This window comes from Thermobia domestica, chromosome 11, assembly GCF_964235325.1.
Source record: "Thermobia domestica chromosome 11, izTheDome1.hap1.1, whole genome shotgun sequence".
Lineage (NCBI taxonomy): Eukaryota > Metazoa > Arthropoda > Insecta > Zygentoma > Lepismatidae > Thermobia > Thermobia domestica.
This window is the reverse complement of record NC_137464.1, coordinates 135,306,341-135,322,791: the sequence shown is the minus strand read 5'-3', so window position 1 is coordinate 135,322,791 and position 16,451 is coordinate 135,306,341. Positions and strand designations below refer to the sequence as shown.

General features: G+C 33.4%; 1 protein-coding gene across 1 annotated transcript in view; it reads left to right on the top strand.

The window, feature by feature from the left end:
• LOC145663668 (uncharacterized) overlaps nt 1-16,451 on the top strand; it is a 1,076,255-nt gene that overhangs the window by 998,410 nt on the left and 61,394 nt on the right. The window lies entirely within an intron of this gene.

The window sequence follows — 16,451 nt, the reverse complement described above, 5'->3', positions numbered from 1 at the left end:
ATGCTAAGCTTATGTTATTTAGCATTTTACAATGACAATTCAGGAGTTGCCAGCAAAATCTCCAAAACTAGGAACTACACAAGTGTGCGGAAATGAGAAAAAGCATTTTAGAATTATGTGGTTTTTGCCTATACAGGACAAAGTATTTAGTGTTCTAACATGAAATTTTGATGGCAGAAGAACAAGGCACTCTAAATTTACTGTGCAATTTCTGCGGCGATCCGATGTAGTTTCAAAATGGCGGCGATTTTTAAAAATGATCGCCGTATTTTCAGAGGCTTATACATCACGACCTGTAGTGCTTTTTTTTACAGAATCGCTAGTCTAATTACGTGCGTTTTTTCTTCAGGTTTTAGGTTTTTACCGGCAATCCTTAATTGTACATTTGAAAAAAAAATCCTGTATAAAGTATGTTTTATGTATATATTGCACTATACAATATTTTCTCTATTGTTGCAGTTTCTCAGAAACTGCATTTTTAAAAACAAATATGTACTGTATTTTTTGAAACCATGTGTTATCACTCAGCATGTACCATGGTGTTCAAAACTATGTCGCTTGTCTTATGGACTATGCATAAGAAATGAGACATTTTTTGAACACCACTGTACAATGTAGCCATGTATTAGTTATTTCCTTTTTGTAACTGCATTTATTTGGAACAGAAATGAGCTTTTACGTAATTTATGTATTGATTTTCTACTGGGTGGTACGAGCTTTCTTAGATAACGTGGTGTTATTTGACACAGTAAAAGCTGCTTGCTTTACAAGTTCGTTTGGTGCATTATTTAGTCTATTTTGTTTGCCTTTTTGCATTAAACATTATATATCACATGTTTTGCTAACGTGTGCATACTTCAGAATTACTAACAAATTAAATCCGAAATAAGAGTAGATACCAAATTCAATATTGGGATAGGTTATACAAAAAAGCCTTTGGATATTTATGTATAACATGAATTTTTAATCAAAGTGATCATTTCATAGATGCGGTATGACTACCAATTATTTGATCTGTTAATATTGTGATGTGTACAAATAATAGGGAATTTTTGGCTTTGCTGCTTCTTTTAACGATGCTGCTTATTTCATTCAGTAGGGTTTATGTGATGATTTCAGTATTATAAAGATTTTTAGCTGTAGATGTGAATATTTTATTGTGTTACTTTAGAGGTGAATGAAAACGAAGATAACTTTCTTCTGAAAGAAAAAGGAAAGAAAGAAAAAGAAGTAGATCCTCCCAACTAATCTTTTGTGAATTGAGAAAATGCATAGCAAAATTGGGCGGGATTCGACCCACCCACCTCCTGATTACCGGTAATCAGAAGGTACGTGGTTCGAGATCCGTTCAAGACAGAAATGTTTTAAATGTATTTTCTCAATTCACTATCTACATAGGGTTTCTACGGAAGAAAACATAATGTTTTGTGGTTGAAATATTTCAAGTTATGAAGGTAGATATAATAGTTGACCACCGTAATCTTGCTTTTATTACTCATATCATGTTGTAAATAATATGATAACAACTGTATACTCACATTAAATTGAAACTTGCACGAGAAAAAAAATAAAACTATTTAATGAAATCTAAATCTTTGTAATAATGGAGGACCAAGTCTGTAAATCAAATTCATATATAAGTTTATTGTCACGTGAAAATTTGTAAAAAGGAGCACAAGAATAAAGATTTTGAAAACGATTGTAAATAAAATGTAACATCTTTTAAGCTCATTCTTAGGTCCATGTCAGACAAAAAGAGAGCGAGCGATGTTGTAGATTGGTTGCTATTTTTCAAGCTTCAAATTTTGTTACTGAGAAGAACAAATACACAAACTACCTTCAGTAATCCGTGTAGTTTTATTTATTTTTTTAATGTTTTATCTGTAATGGCATAAAAGGAAATATGTAATGATATATATATATATATATATATATATATATATATATATATATATATATATATATATATATATATATATATATATATATATATATATTGTTTTTCAGGCTGAAATCATATCTTCAAAATGATTTGGCACTCTGTTGCACTTTCCAGACCTCCGGAGTGACATAGTTGTCACTTTGTCAATCAAGATATCCAAAATGGAAAATTCAGATTCAGGACCCTCAAGCTAGGTACACTCATGTCCAAAATGATTGTCGCCTATCTATAACTGTTTTCTTGTAAGAATATAATTTGATAATGATTTTGCAGAGTACTTTTAATATTGATACTATGTGTATAATCGGGAAATGTATTTTTGTGGTAAGTTTCATAGTAAAAGAATTATAAATACGAAAATTAGAATGAGTAAGACAAAATATTGCTAAATGGAGAAGAAAGTTTTATTTTCGTTTTATTGTTCTTATTTACTGCTTTTCTGACATGAAATTTGCCACATACATGTCTTTGCCGATTATATACATACTAACATTATAAGAAATACCGGGCGAATTCGTTATCAAATTATATTCCTTCAACAATCAACAACAAATTTATAGACATGCGATAATAATTTTGGACATGAGTGTACATACTTAGATATAGTGTAATTTTGGGTTAGGTCTTGATGTTTTTTCCTGACACAACAGCTTAGTAGAACAGGCTTTCCGTGACGATTTGCAAGCATCAGAATCCCGGCCGTTTGCGCTTATAGGTCTCCTGATCCGAGGCTATACAGAGATGAGACCTACAGTTTGAAGTGGAACCCTAACCACTACTTGGGTATTCATCCGAAGCGTTGGACTTCCAGCAGGGTTTAAACCTGCGACCACACACGTCGAAAGGAGGCGAGAGTTTCCGGACTCAATCCGTGGATATAACGTCGAGGTAATGATCAAACATAGTGCTGAGACGCTGTTTATTTTCTCGCGCAGATTGTGCTTGGAAGTCCTTGGTTTGATCTTACAGAGTAGCTCGTTGCGAGAATCATAGAGTCTGGTTTTAGTTACATTTCGTTAGTACAAGTGAAGAAAAAAATATTAAAATACTAAGTATTTATTTTTCACTGAGCATAGCGAAATAGTCGACTCGCATAGCATTTGTGTTTTTTGTTCTTACGATAACTGCCGAACACGAGAACCGATTCGAATTAAACTTTCACACATTGTTTATTATGGTTCAAGGTATAAGTCAAGTTTGTTGGGGAAGAGAATCGTACAAGGGTAGGAGGTAAAAACGCCTCTAGAAGTGCAAAGATGTTAAAAAAAATGAAGGTAACTCATATTGAAAACGAATTTAATGACTATTTTCTGTTATAAGAGGTTCATAAATGTGCAAACATACTATATATGGTTCCGGAAAAGAAATAATCATGTCTTTCAATTGCTGTTCAATCTCAAACGAGAAGCAGGATTTGTTGAAAGAAAAATAGTTGCACCAACATGAACGAGAAAAACAAAATTTTTCTGGCGACGAGAATGAATTCAATCTTAAATATGTAGAAATAATACGGATCGCCATTCTTTTGAGTTGATTTTGAACTTAACGTCCCGTTTAGCAGCGAGGCTATATGAGACGTGGATCTACTGATTAACGTGGAATCCGAACCACATGAGCTCCCACCGGGAATCGAACCCGAGTCTCACACGCCAAATGCGCGTATGCTAACCTCTTAGCCACGAAGGAGCTCTCGCTACTCTTTTGTACATGAGTGACAAAAAAGGAGAAATGCACGTAGTTTATTCTTTGGTTTGGATGTGACGTACTGAACTTAACAAATATGAAATACTGACGCGGAAGTCTTTGAAATTGACGATTTATCACTTTTGTTTTCCACGAGCTGTCAACAAATTGGTCAGTAAGGCATATAATTGACATGCGACATTTCTTTCCAAATGTAATGTAATGTGTTTTTACATACCTGGAGATAACGAGATAAATTGATTGCGAAATCCATTAATGAGATATTGGATTTTAAAATTATTATTTTCATTTTCTAACATGAAATTGGCAAAACGAAACAAATACGTATTCTCCTCTGTGTTCAAATCGAAAACAGGAAAAAAAAAATGCCGTCTTTCCAAAGCGAGCTCAAGTAAGTTTTTTTCCGCATCATCGCAGTGTCTCACCCACGGCCTTTCTCTCTCTTTAGAGGGTCATGGCTCACCCCCGAAATACTCTTCCTCCTGCAAGGGCACCCCTGCTGCGTTCAAGAAGGGGCGGGGAGAAGCAGCCAAGCGATATTCCATATACCTGGAGCTTCTGCCTTCCGCCACAGGGCGCTGTTTGACAGCTCCAAAAGAACAAGAAAGCTAGAATGTAGAAACTGAATCATGCTCCAGTCCACTCAGGCTATTTCGTTACATTGTATTTCAGAGCTCATTGAATTATGCTCTGTGTAGGTATTTTTGTAGCAAAGCTTTTATATTTACTTCTGCATATCCTAAAAATTAGTTTATTATATGCCTTACTGTTGCGTGATATTCAGTTATATTTATTACAGTTATGTAGAATACTTTCTACATGAAACTTCAATGGAAGGCTCTAGTTTAAAATGTTGGTAGTGAATGAGCTGTAAGCCGAGCCGCTCGAGCCGTTGGGAAGCTAAACCCGGTCCAAGCTGTTTTGAACATGTTTGGCTGAAGCCTACAACTTTTAACAATTTTTGGCTCGAGCCCGAATACTTGCCCCTTCGGAACTCAAACCCAGAACGTGACCGATGTCCTTGCCTCCTGAAGACTTCTCGATGACCGAGATCGACAGTCAATTAGCTTTCACTATTCAGATACAAACCGCATATCTTTTATACACGGTGTTGATATAATAATAATAATAATAATAATAATAATAATAATAATAATAATAATAATAATAATAATAATGGCATTAAAAGTTTTAAACTTGCTCTAAAATTTGGCAAAACTTACTGAAAAGTAGAGATTTCTGGAAAGGGTTCCGTACCTTCAAGACACACCTCTGCAACTACCAACATTTTAAACTAGAGCCTTCCATTGAAGTTTCATGTAGAAAGTATTCTACTGTATGTTTTAAGGAAAATAAATGTAATAAATATAACTGAATATCACGCAACAGTAAGGCATATAATAAACTAATTTTTAGGATATGCAGAAGTAAATATAAAAGCTTTGCTACAAAAATACCTACACAGAGCATAATTCAATGAGCTCTGAAATACAATGTAACGAAATAGCCTACGAGATTCAGTCTACAGAGCAATTGTTACTTAAAGAATGGACATACACTATTTCGAGAATCGAGACAAGACGGGAAATGTTTACGATACTTTTCGTCTCGTCTCGATTCTCATCTTCAAAGCGAGACGAAAATGTTGAGTTAGCCTTGTCCCGTCTCGAATGTAAAACGGTAATTCTCATGTTATTTTGTTTTAGAAACGAGATGAGAAACTTTTCTTCTCGTGAGCAACATTAAACCAAACCGAAATATTCTTTCCAAATGTCACGTTTCTGCTTGTAATGGTATGACCTGAGCGATAATTAGCTCCTAGCTTTTAATCATCTACGAGATAATAATAATAATTATTAGTTTATTATTATTCCTGAAGATTTGATAGTTCAAGTATTGAAACATCCGAGTATTCAAATATCTGAATATAATAAAACGTATGTCATCGCCGATCAATCGCCATCAAAAATCCTAAAGCAAAAAAAAAAAAAAAAAATGCAACGTGCATTCGCACAAGCACCCTGACCACTGAACCGCTATCGCTACGCGGTAAAAGATTCGTCTTTAGTCTGGTTATGTTAGGTTTCTTTGTCTCCGCTTGCAAGCTTGTGTTATATTTCTTCGATTCAAAATGTCTTTCATATTTCTTTTATGATGTCGGCAAAGTTTACATTAATAACTTGAGTTGTTCTTAAACCGTTGGTTCACAAGTTTGTTTTTTCTCCACACGAAACTACAAATATGACAGATTGAATTCTCATACTCTCCACTTCTTTCAAAGCAGTCACCATTACCTGGTCAAAGACTTATTTCCGCCACGATTCATATTAACCAAAATAAATTCATTTTTCGGAAGCGGAACTTTCACTTTCTGGATTTCGGAAAATTATGGAATTCAGTTAAACTCTGGAATTCAGAAGAATTGCGGAGCTCGGGAAGAATCCGGAATTTAGAAAATTCCGGAATTGAGAAAAACTCCGGATTTCGAAACAAAATTCTTAACGAAATAAGAAATTTCTAAATTCCAGATTTTCCGAATTCCGGAATTGTTCCAAAATCGGAAATTTCCGAATTCCGGAATTTGTCCGGTTTTACTTTCGGGAGTCCGGAAAGTAATAATTCCGGAATTGGGTATCCCTTGTTTATACACAACCTCTTAGAACACTAAGCTAGTAGCTGTCTACAAACAAACAAGTAATGCAAAGCATTTTGTATCTTGCAATACGTCATGTATTAAATTGCTTCAGCAGTTTCAGTATCTAACCAGAAATTGCATGTATCTAGCTACTGGAAGCTGAGGTATGAAGAATTATATTGTGTCTTATCTTTTTGTGTCTTATACAACCCTACAAACCACTGAATATCTAAACGGATTTCGTTAAATCCAAGTTGTAGTACTCACAGTTACATTCATTTGTGTCTATATGATCGTGTTATTAAAGCTTAATATATGATAGCGTTAGTAAGTCTTTTTCTGCTCTCCCGTAAAGTTGTGATAGATCTACTACAGGATAAAGAATCAATTATCAATTTAACCAAGTTGTATTACTACACATCTGCTTCCGCCTCTGTCAACTCTGGCCGATCTCGTTGACACGACATTTTTGCTTTTTTATACCCCTTTCTTCGTTTACTGAACTAAACAGTAACTGTTCTGAAACATACTACTGCGCATGCCTCGTAGATAAATATTTCTGATGCCAATAGTTTCCGTTTTATCCAAGGCATGTTCTTTTTCTTATTCCCAGCATGACCCTTTTATTACATTATATGAAGAGCATGTAGGTCTAAATACCCCATGTATTACATAGAATATAGGTTTAACTCTTCCAGCAAAGAAGAAACATGTGATCATAGTATACAACCCACAGAAGTGATAGCTGGTAATGCAGTGGTCGTAATCCCTAACGACACAGGGAGTGAGCGGTGTCCTCCCCGCTGGTCTAGTGGCTAACACGTGCGTCTTTGGTGTATTGTGTCCCGCGTTCGATTCCCGGCGGGAGAGCATTTATGATTTTTAACTGTCCTCGATGTTTCTGTGTTCGTGTCCCTGTCGTTACAAGTTATTAGAAAAAGCAAATTAAACGAGTGAAGGAAGTAAAATTATCAATAAGTAAGTTACTGAAACAAGTTCGGTGAGTCAGTGAAAAAAATTGACAAAACACTGGCTTTTCGCGCCGTCCATGCGAGTTCGAATCTATCTCGGCTTGTTTTTTTTATCCATTTGAGAGAAAGTATTATTTCTTTTCCTACAGGTAGTCACTCTTTTCGTATTTTTCGCCGTCCTTCACAGTTAAAGTAACTGGCTATTCTTATTCTTTCTACGAATGATGGATCTTCTCTTTGGTTTCATGTCAAACATGCCCACGTAATGAAAAGACGCTGTTGATAATAATAATAATAATAATAATAATAATAATAATAATAATAATAATAATAATAATAATATGAAATATTACTAGCTAACTCGTGTGTGTATTTCGACAATATAATGTTATATTATTATGTGGAAATAAGTAAGGCTGGCTGGTGCCCCCTCCCTAATTTTTTCGATGCGCCTTATGGGTCCACTGTGTCCAACGTTGGTCCCATCCCACTATCACCTCCTGTTCTCTCGATATAAGTTATCGACATTTTGCCTAAAGAGGGCTCTGCCGTGGCCCCATGACTCCCCATGATAATGACTCTTCGTTCATTTTGCATTGAAATGGCTCATTTTTCTGAGTAGTATGAGTGGATACTGCCCACCGTTGCTCCCATCACTCTACAATTTCCCGTTCTCTCGATATAAATTGCTAATATTTTGTTTGTAAGGCAGATATGGCATTACAATCATTACGTTTGAAGAAGATATTGCCTTGCCACAAAAAATACCTATTATTATTATTATTATTATTATTATTATTATTATTATTATTATTATTATTATTATTATTATTATTATTGTTTTACTTACCACTAATGTTGCCTACCTTTATGTGCAATGCAATGTGTTACTAAAAAGCAAATCAAATAACACTCCTCGCCATTCAGGCTCCCGAACTCGAAATATATGATTTACAGTTCTCTGTGTTAGAGGAAAGCACATTTATTATATTATTCTTTCAAATAACGCGTTTCACAAGTTACTTATTTTTCAATGTGTAATTTCATATAACCACTAATAATCATCTTGTTCCGAGAGGAAAATACCCCCGCCCCCTCCTGCAAAAAAAAGCCTGACCGTAGCGAAAGGACGTGAACCTTCTTTAGGCGATTAATCGGGTCCAATATTTCATGAAAAGAGGATAAGTCCCTGCACACAAATATTTCAGTAGAAGTGGAAAAGTTATTCAAATTTCCTGAATACCTATTTATGGGCGAAATTTGGTTCCCTTGGAACTTTTTAAGAACATTTTCATCTGATTATTCTGGTTAACGAACTCATCAAGATATTTCAAAATTAATGTTTGTGCCAAGTTTCGTCTCAATCCGCTGAATATTAGGGTGGTTATGGCATTCACAAATAGCGTTATATATATACAGATAGATAAATAGACACACAGAGGGAGAGAGAAAAATTGTTTTGCTCCCTTCTCGCACCTGTGGTGCGTCAGAGCTAAAGCGGGCCTCTTTGGAAAACGTATTGACCAGCCTAATCTAAACACTATGTATTATTAAAAAATTTTAAAAATATTCTTGCAGGGGATTCGAACTGATGTCCCTCGCATTTGTAAGCCAGCACCTTAACCACTACACCAAGATCACGGCGTATTGAACGTTTAGTTGTCGGCGTATTTGTTGTATTTGTGTTTTATGTTCCCACTTCAACAATTTTTAGTCTTTTTTCTCCGTTTAAGAGCTGTTTCTGGCTTTCTCTTTCGGTGTCGTCCTTTATTTACACTATGCACTATTCGTATTCACAGCTTGTGTCCCTCTGCAATGTCTTATTCAGATTAGACTTTTCTTTTTGCCTCTTGGTAAATATTTGATTGATTTAATTCTCATACTCTCTACGGATGGAGCGCAGGAATGCCAGACTCGAAAAATAGGTGTACATTTACTTTCCTGACAGATAATACTTCACTTAATCCCAAGTGCCAATCGGAATCTGATAATCGTATATTATTTTTAATTGATAATTAAAATATGATTGACTATTTGTAGGGTATAGATTTGTATTAGCGTTTGAAACTAATGTATTGTAAAAACTATCATCAATACCTTCAGAAATCATTTTCGTTTAAAGTGAAGTGTCAAGTTTGAAGTCCTAAAACGAAATGGTAATCTTAATCTGTGCTCATCTTTTAAGTTTACTTCTATCGTATCAAAATATTTCTTTTCAACTTTAACATAATGCGGTGTATGGAACACAAAAGATTTTACATGATCGTGTTGTACATTAAATACACTAAGTTTTCAAACTATCAGTACTATACCTTCTTGTTTTACAATCTTAGCGCATTCATTAATTGTATTGGGAATATTATAATCTAAATTACATGGATATTTTCCACGTGTTAATATCAAACCAACATTTCTAAATTTTGTGTATACAACATTTTTAATATTAAGTGTATTTTCATTAATAAATCCAAAATATGTTGTAATCTCGGTGTAATACCAATCTTATATTGATCTTCTAATTTTAAGGAATGTTTTATAAGAATTTCATTTCTTATTTTGTAAATATTGTAATATACGAAAATTTTCAGGAATCAAGTGAAGAATAGATTCAATAGAAGAAGAATATCCCGGTGTTATTGGAATATGATGACCTTCAACTTTATCACCAATAACAGTAGTAATTATAATTTCTTCATTTTCACCAAAATTATAAAAACTCCACGGAATATTAAATTGTGTTAATGGAACACCCCATTCCCCATCACTTAAATCAATAGGTTGTGCTAATTTAACTCGAAACGAAGCTGCAGTAATATTATCGAAAAGTTTACTACTTGCATTTGAAGGAAGAGTAACGTAAAAGTCGTGTGTAAAGATTGAATTCATCTTGCAACTGAATAGAAACTGATCTGATCCACATGTTCATACTTGCGGATATCCAAACCATTTTACATACATCCAACACTTTTTACGTTTTAATACTTTTTTCAATTAGAGAAGTTCTCTTTGAATTTATTACTTTTTCTAATTGTTGCACATAAAATATTCTTGTAATTTTTTCACCATTCCAATCCTTTAACTTATAAGTGACAGGATTTGATTTAATACATTTATCTACAATAAATATTTCTTTCTATCATTTAAGTAAATATCGTTTTTCTAATATATGTTTATATTTACTAACACGTACATAATCACCGGGACTAAATTTAGAACTTATATTCTTGTTATTCGTTTTATTTCTGTATAATGTTTCCCACATTTGATTCACATTGGAATCATTTACTTCTGCACGTCCCATTTTAATACTTGAATGATATGATTGATTATAATTATTTACAATTTGATACAAGACATTAATATATCGATAATTATTATTTATGGTAAAGTAACGATATAATTTTTTAATGTTCTTATAAATCGTTGTGGTAAAGCACATTTATTTTCGAAATGAAAACTATAATGATTAATTTCATATTTTTTAAACAATTGTTTCACATGACGATTTTAAAATTCACTGAATAAATCTGTTTGTACATTAAACACGGGCAACTTGAATTTAAAAAAAAAAAATATTGCTTTTGCCATTTCAGGATCTTTGTTTGTTTTTAACGGAACACAATATGCATAACGTGAAAAAATATCAATACAACATATTATATATTTATAATTATTATTATACTTTGCAATATTTTGCATATCTTCTAAATCCATTTGTAATGTTTCATTTGGTGCACTAACATAATACCTTTACGTTCAAAAAGTTTACGAGCTGGTGCATGAAATGTATACGCATCTTGAGAAGCTAACCATTTCTTAATTTTCTTTTTAGAAAACTGTTTACGTTGTAATTTCTGTATACTTGATAAAGAATCAAGATTTAAATAATCATAATATAATTTTGATAATTTGTCATTTTTACATACTATGTTCTTTCCAACGTTTAAATAATTGGCTACTACTGCAGGACTAGGTGATTTTCTTACTTTACTACACGTACTACTACTACTAGTATTTACTTTTGATGCTGGTGTGCTAATAGGTGTACCAATAAACTCTTTAAGAACATTAAGATCTAATAAACTTTTAAATTCGTGAATACCTATAGCATTTCTTGATTATTTTCTTGTACGAACAACGTCATTTACTAAATCTATAATATTTCGATCGGGTATTGTTTTTCCTTCGATACGTAATATACCAGGCTTATCCCAATGAATTTTATCAGAACTTCTCAACTGTTTTATTAATAAATTTGTTTCCCTACGTAGTGTTTTCGGTACTGATTATAAAATGTCTGATACATTTGGTAAAACAAAAGTATTGTTATCGTGTTGGAAAGTTGATGATGATCATTATAATTTTTCTTTTTCTTCTTCTTCTTTTTTGTCCTGAATAACAAGTTATGTAATGTTTATTGGAAAATGAAGTATACTGTAAATAACGATGAAAAGTTTGTTGATATAATTTCCACTTTTGTTGAACACTAAGATCATGTTTTAAAATATTACTCATTTCTTCATCTAAAGTTGACTGATGCGAATCTATGGATTTAAGATTGGATAGAATTTCATGTGCAACATTTTCAGGAACTAAAATCATTTTACGTAATTCTGACATAGTTATCGATTAAACATACTACTGTATACTGCTCCAAGGAGTGATCCCAAGATTAATGATAGAAGCGCACCACCTTTTTGTGCTAACAACTTCTTCTTCTTCTTTAATGCCGTACGTTGTTGAGAAAGAGCACGTAAGATCTTTAAATGTCTACGTAAGCGTTCCTTCTGACGAGAATTTAAAGGGGTGTTCCCTTTTATTGTTTTTTTATCTTCTTGAGAAATTGTTCTTATTAGATCCCCTGAAGCATTTTGTAAAATTTATTTTCGGTTCGTTCTCTTGCATTTGCACAGAGCACGGAGCGCGTTGTAGTGTTGTTTCACCTTCAACATCTTGACTCCGACTAAACAAAAATTTCTGTATGCATGTGTTTTACGTTAACGTGCACACACATGATTTCATTAGGAAAAATATTTGTACGTATTCGCAGTGGATCGTTTGTTTTCTGTGTTAAGTCAAATAATAAATAAGTGTGAGGCTCACGTGTTACTTCCTCCAACACATTCACGATTTCCTTAGTATATCGAGGCATTATTTGCCTCGCTAAGTATTGTATTTGTAATTTATCACGTGGATTTTTAAATACTATAATATAATGTGCATTTAAACTAATATCACGTGCATGTTTTCCTTTTGGAAATTAATTTTTAATGATAAATATTACAGTAAACATTTTATGATGTGCATACTTTGTAAATAAATTAGCAACATCACCATTGGTTTCTGACAATAAATTATCAAGTATTAATAATTATTTTGTTTAATTTCAAAATTACCCATGTCGGGTATCCCCCGCACAAAACGAATTTTTGCCTGTGCATCTAATTTTGGTATTACTGCGCTATAATACCATATTATATCATTAAATTTTATACTAAATATTTGATCACGTTCATTAAGTAATCGATTTACAAAACAAGTTTTTCCAGACCTTAACGGACCGGTGATTAAAAAGGTAGAGGGATGTTGAAACTTTATTATCTTGTACTCAAATAAATGTATAGAATAAAGCTTTTGCTTTATACACATACACACACACACTTTTTATATGAATATAAAGCTTGAATTTTCTAAACCTCTCGAGGTTTCAAAGAAACCAGTCCAATAAATAATTAACAATGACTTTACACGGGAAAGGAGAATATAAACAATTAACAATGAGTTTGTTTCGCAAAAGATAGGTAAAAGATAAGAAACAATCAAACAAAAAAGAATAAATAAGGAATAAATTAAGAATAAGTTATAAATAAATAAATTTTAAGATTTTCACAAGGTGCATTTAACATCGAGCTTATTCATGAAGCGATCCACCAAAAGAAAAGATGGGAAATGACACGTCAAATGGAAAAAGAGACATTTACAGCTCACATTCACTCGTTCGTGGGCCTATAACCGCAAGGCACACTTGTACGTTTTCGTATCGGTTCTCCGTCAATCACGCCATGTTCGTCAATACACTTACCTTTTTGTTGACCTCATGGTGTGTTTTTGTCTCTGTACAGCTAAAGTTGCGGAACCCTGGTCTACACACGATACCATTTGGATTTTCTGTTACTGTGGATTATAATTGTCAAGACACTAATTTATAGAGTCGATCAAACTAAATTTTTTAGAGATCCTATCATTTAGTGTAATCCCCCTAATTTTGAGTATGTGTGAAACATCCCCTTGGGCATTAATTGGCCGCATGGCATAGTTCTTGGCCGTTAATCCGAGAAATATTGTAAACTTCCAGCCTTCTCGAATTTCATCTGTTCGATCACCCAAATAGTTTCCAACCTGTAGCAAAGGTTCCTCATCTTTTTTCTGTGTGAACATCATACTGTCGGTGTCAGTAAATTGCTCTGTCTGGTCCTGCGGTCGTCAGTAGTTCGTACAGTTTAAGTTTAGCCCACGAAATAATAAATGCGACTAGTATCGCATTGGAAAACTGTAGGTGTACGTTTTCAGTTTCATTGTCTCTGTGTGTGATTATTAAATGGTCATTATTAATTGGAACAACACTGAATTTCATATCGTGCCGTTGTTAAATATCTAAGAAACGTAACCTCATAACTAACGATTACACTATGTAACATATCAGTGCGCTAACCCCATTATAGTAGTAATGGCGTTACTATAGGACACTTTGGACTTTGACCCCGACCTTTATGACGTCATAGGTCAAAGGTCAATGACCTTGGCCCGGGGTCAATGACCTAGGGGTACATAGGACCACCCCCTCTAAATTTTGGCAGGGGTACCATGGCCCACCCCCTAAATTTTGGCAGGGGTACATAGGACCACCCCCCTTAAATTTTGGAAATTGCCAAATTTAAAAATTTGGTATGGTAGCCTAGGACCATAGTATGTACCTCTATCCGTATTGGGGGTCTATGTCGTTCCCTTTCATGGGTAAAAAATTGCCAAAAGTCAAATTTCGGGGGTTTTTGACCTAATTTATCCCCTTGGATGAGGTGTTATTACCCTATATAGTTATATGGGCGTATACAGGGGTCCATTCCCTTTCATAAGACATGGGTATATTAATGCACCCGTTGAAAAATTTGGGAGGGGTACCTTGGCCCACCCCTTAAATTTTGGAAATTTTTCAATTTAAGCATACGCTATTATAGTACATGACCTCAATATGTATCATGATAAATTTGGGTGGTCCACCTTGTTCCCTTTCATGAGTAAAAAAAAATGCCAAAATATAAACATAAGCAATATGTTGCATCACGTGTTTGGTTTTTGGCCCAATTTATCCCATTTGATGCGGTCTTATACCGTATATGGTCATATGGTCATGTATATAGGTTCATTTCCTATCATAAGACATGAGTACATTGATGCACCCTTTAAAAATTTGGGAGGGGTATCTTGACTCATCCACCCAGTTTTAGAAAATGTTTAGTATAAGCATTTGGTATCTTCGTACAGGTCTTCAATATGTACCACTATAAATTTGGATGGTCCACATCGTTCCCTTTCATGGGTAAAGAACTACCAAAAATCAAATTTCGGAGGTTATTGACCCCTATTTAGCACGTTATATGGTTTATTACCTTTATATGTTTATGTTCTCTTTTAAATTTGGGAATTATCAAATAACAACATTCGGTAAACGTTTTCTAGGACCCATTGGTGTTCCTCTTATGGCCAAATATTCAAAATTTAAAGGTTATTGACCGGCTTTATTATTAAATGCGTACAGGATTTATTACTTTTTCATAAGACATAGGTGTATTTGTGTACCAATCTTAAATTTTGGAAGGGGTACATTTCTTATTGTCATATCAATAATTGGTAATTGGATAGTATCTCATTCATTGGGTAAATCATTATGATCACGTGATCAGTTATTGACCTATGATGAGATTAGGAGTCCAGGACATTGGTACATTTAAACTTTGTAGGATAATTTGAGAATGCGTCATTGGTATTGATTATTACAGCCAAATATAAACGTAAGCAATACGATGTACCACGTGATTGACCTTGATGAGGTAGTGTACAGGGATACATAGCTAACCTTATTGAATCTTATGACTCATAGTCTTAAGGGAATACATGCTACAACACTGGCAAAGTTATTGTTGATGCAATTTGATTGGTTGATCACTATCTTTCGTGCAATCTGATTGGCTGATCACTATCTTTCGTGCAATCTGATTGGTTGCTGATTTTCAAATCTTTGCTGCATTCAGTTTTAAGTTTTGTTTAACATTTAAAAATCTTGGTTTCGTTCAACATTTTGCACTCACTGATAAATATGATCAAAACCGTTTATTTGTTAATCGAATAGTTAAAAACCGGATGAAGTTTGACGGTTAACCGTGAAACGTGAAATTTTTTTTAGTTTGAAAATTTTTTTTGAAAGTTTTTGTTTGAAAACTCTTGTTTCAAATTTGTGTTTGAATTTTTTTGTTTCAGAATTTTGTTTGAAATTTGTTTCAAAATTTTTTGTTTGAAATTTTTTTTGTTTGAAAATTTTTAATTTTTTGTTGCAAAATTTTGTTTGAAAATTTTTTGTTTAAAATTTTTCGTTTGAAAATTTTGTTTCCAATTTTTTTTGTTTAAAATTCTTTTGTTTCGAATTTTGTTTTTTCAAAATTTGGTTTGAAATTTTTTTGTTTGAAAATTTTTGTTTCGAAAGTTTTGTTTGAAATTTTGTTTCAAAGTTTGGTTTGACATTTTTAAAAGTTTGTGCACTTATTAGTAAAGAACCGGAACTGTTTAGAACTAAAACCTCTGGCAACATTGTGGTGCAATAGTACACGTCAGAACATGATAATGCAACTTCATCAGTTTTGCATTATATATAAGTATCGTTCGAGTTAGTATTCATGATAACTTCATCATGGCTACTTGTCTGCAGTTTCTAAACACACGTGATGTGATGAAATCATTTACCAAGATTACTGATTTACAACAGAATGTACCTTATAGAATCTTAGCTAGCCAAATGATCCCTACAAAGTTTGGATTAAGAATCGTAGTGAAGCTTGAAAATGATAAGAATATAATTTTACCAGCAAGATATTTACCCATGGAAGCATCAAAACAAGAAGAACTGCTGCGTTTCTTAAATACTGGA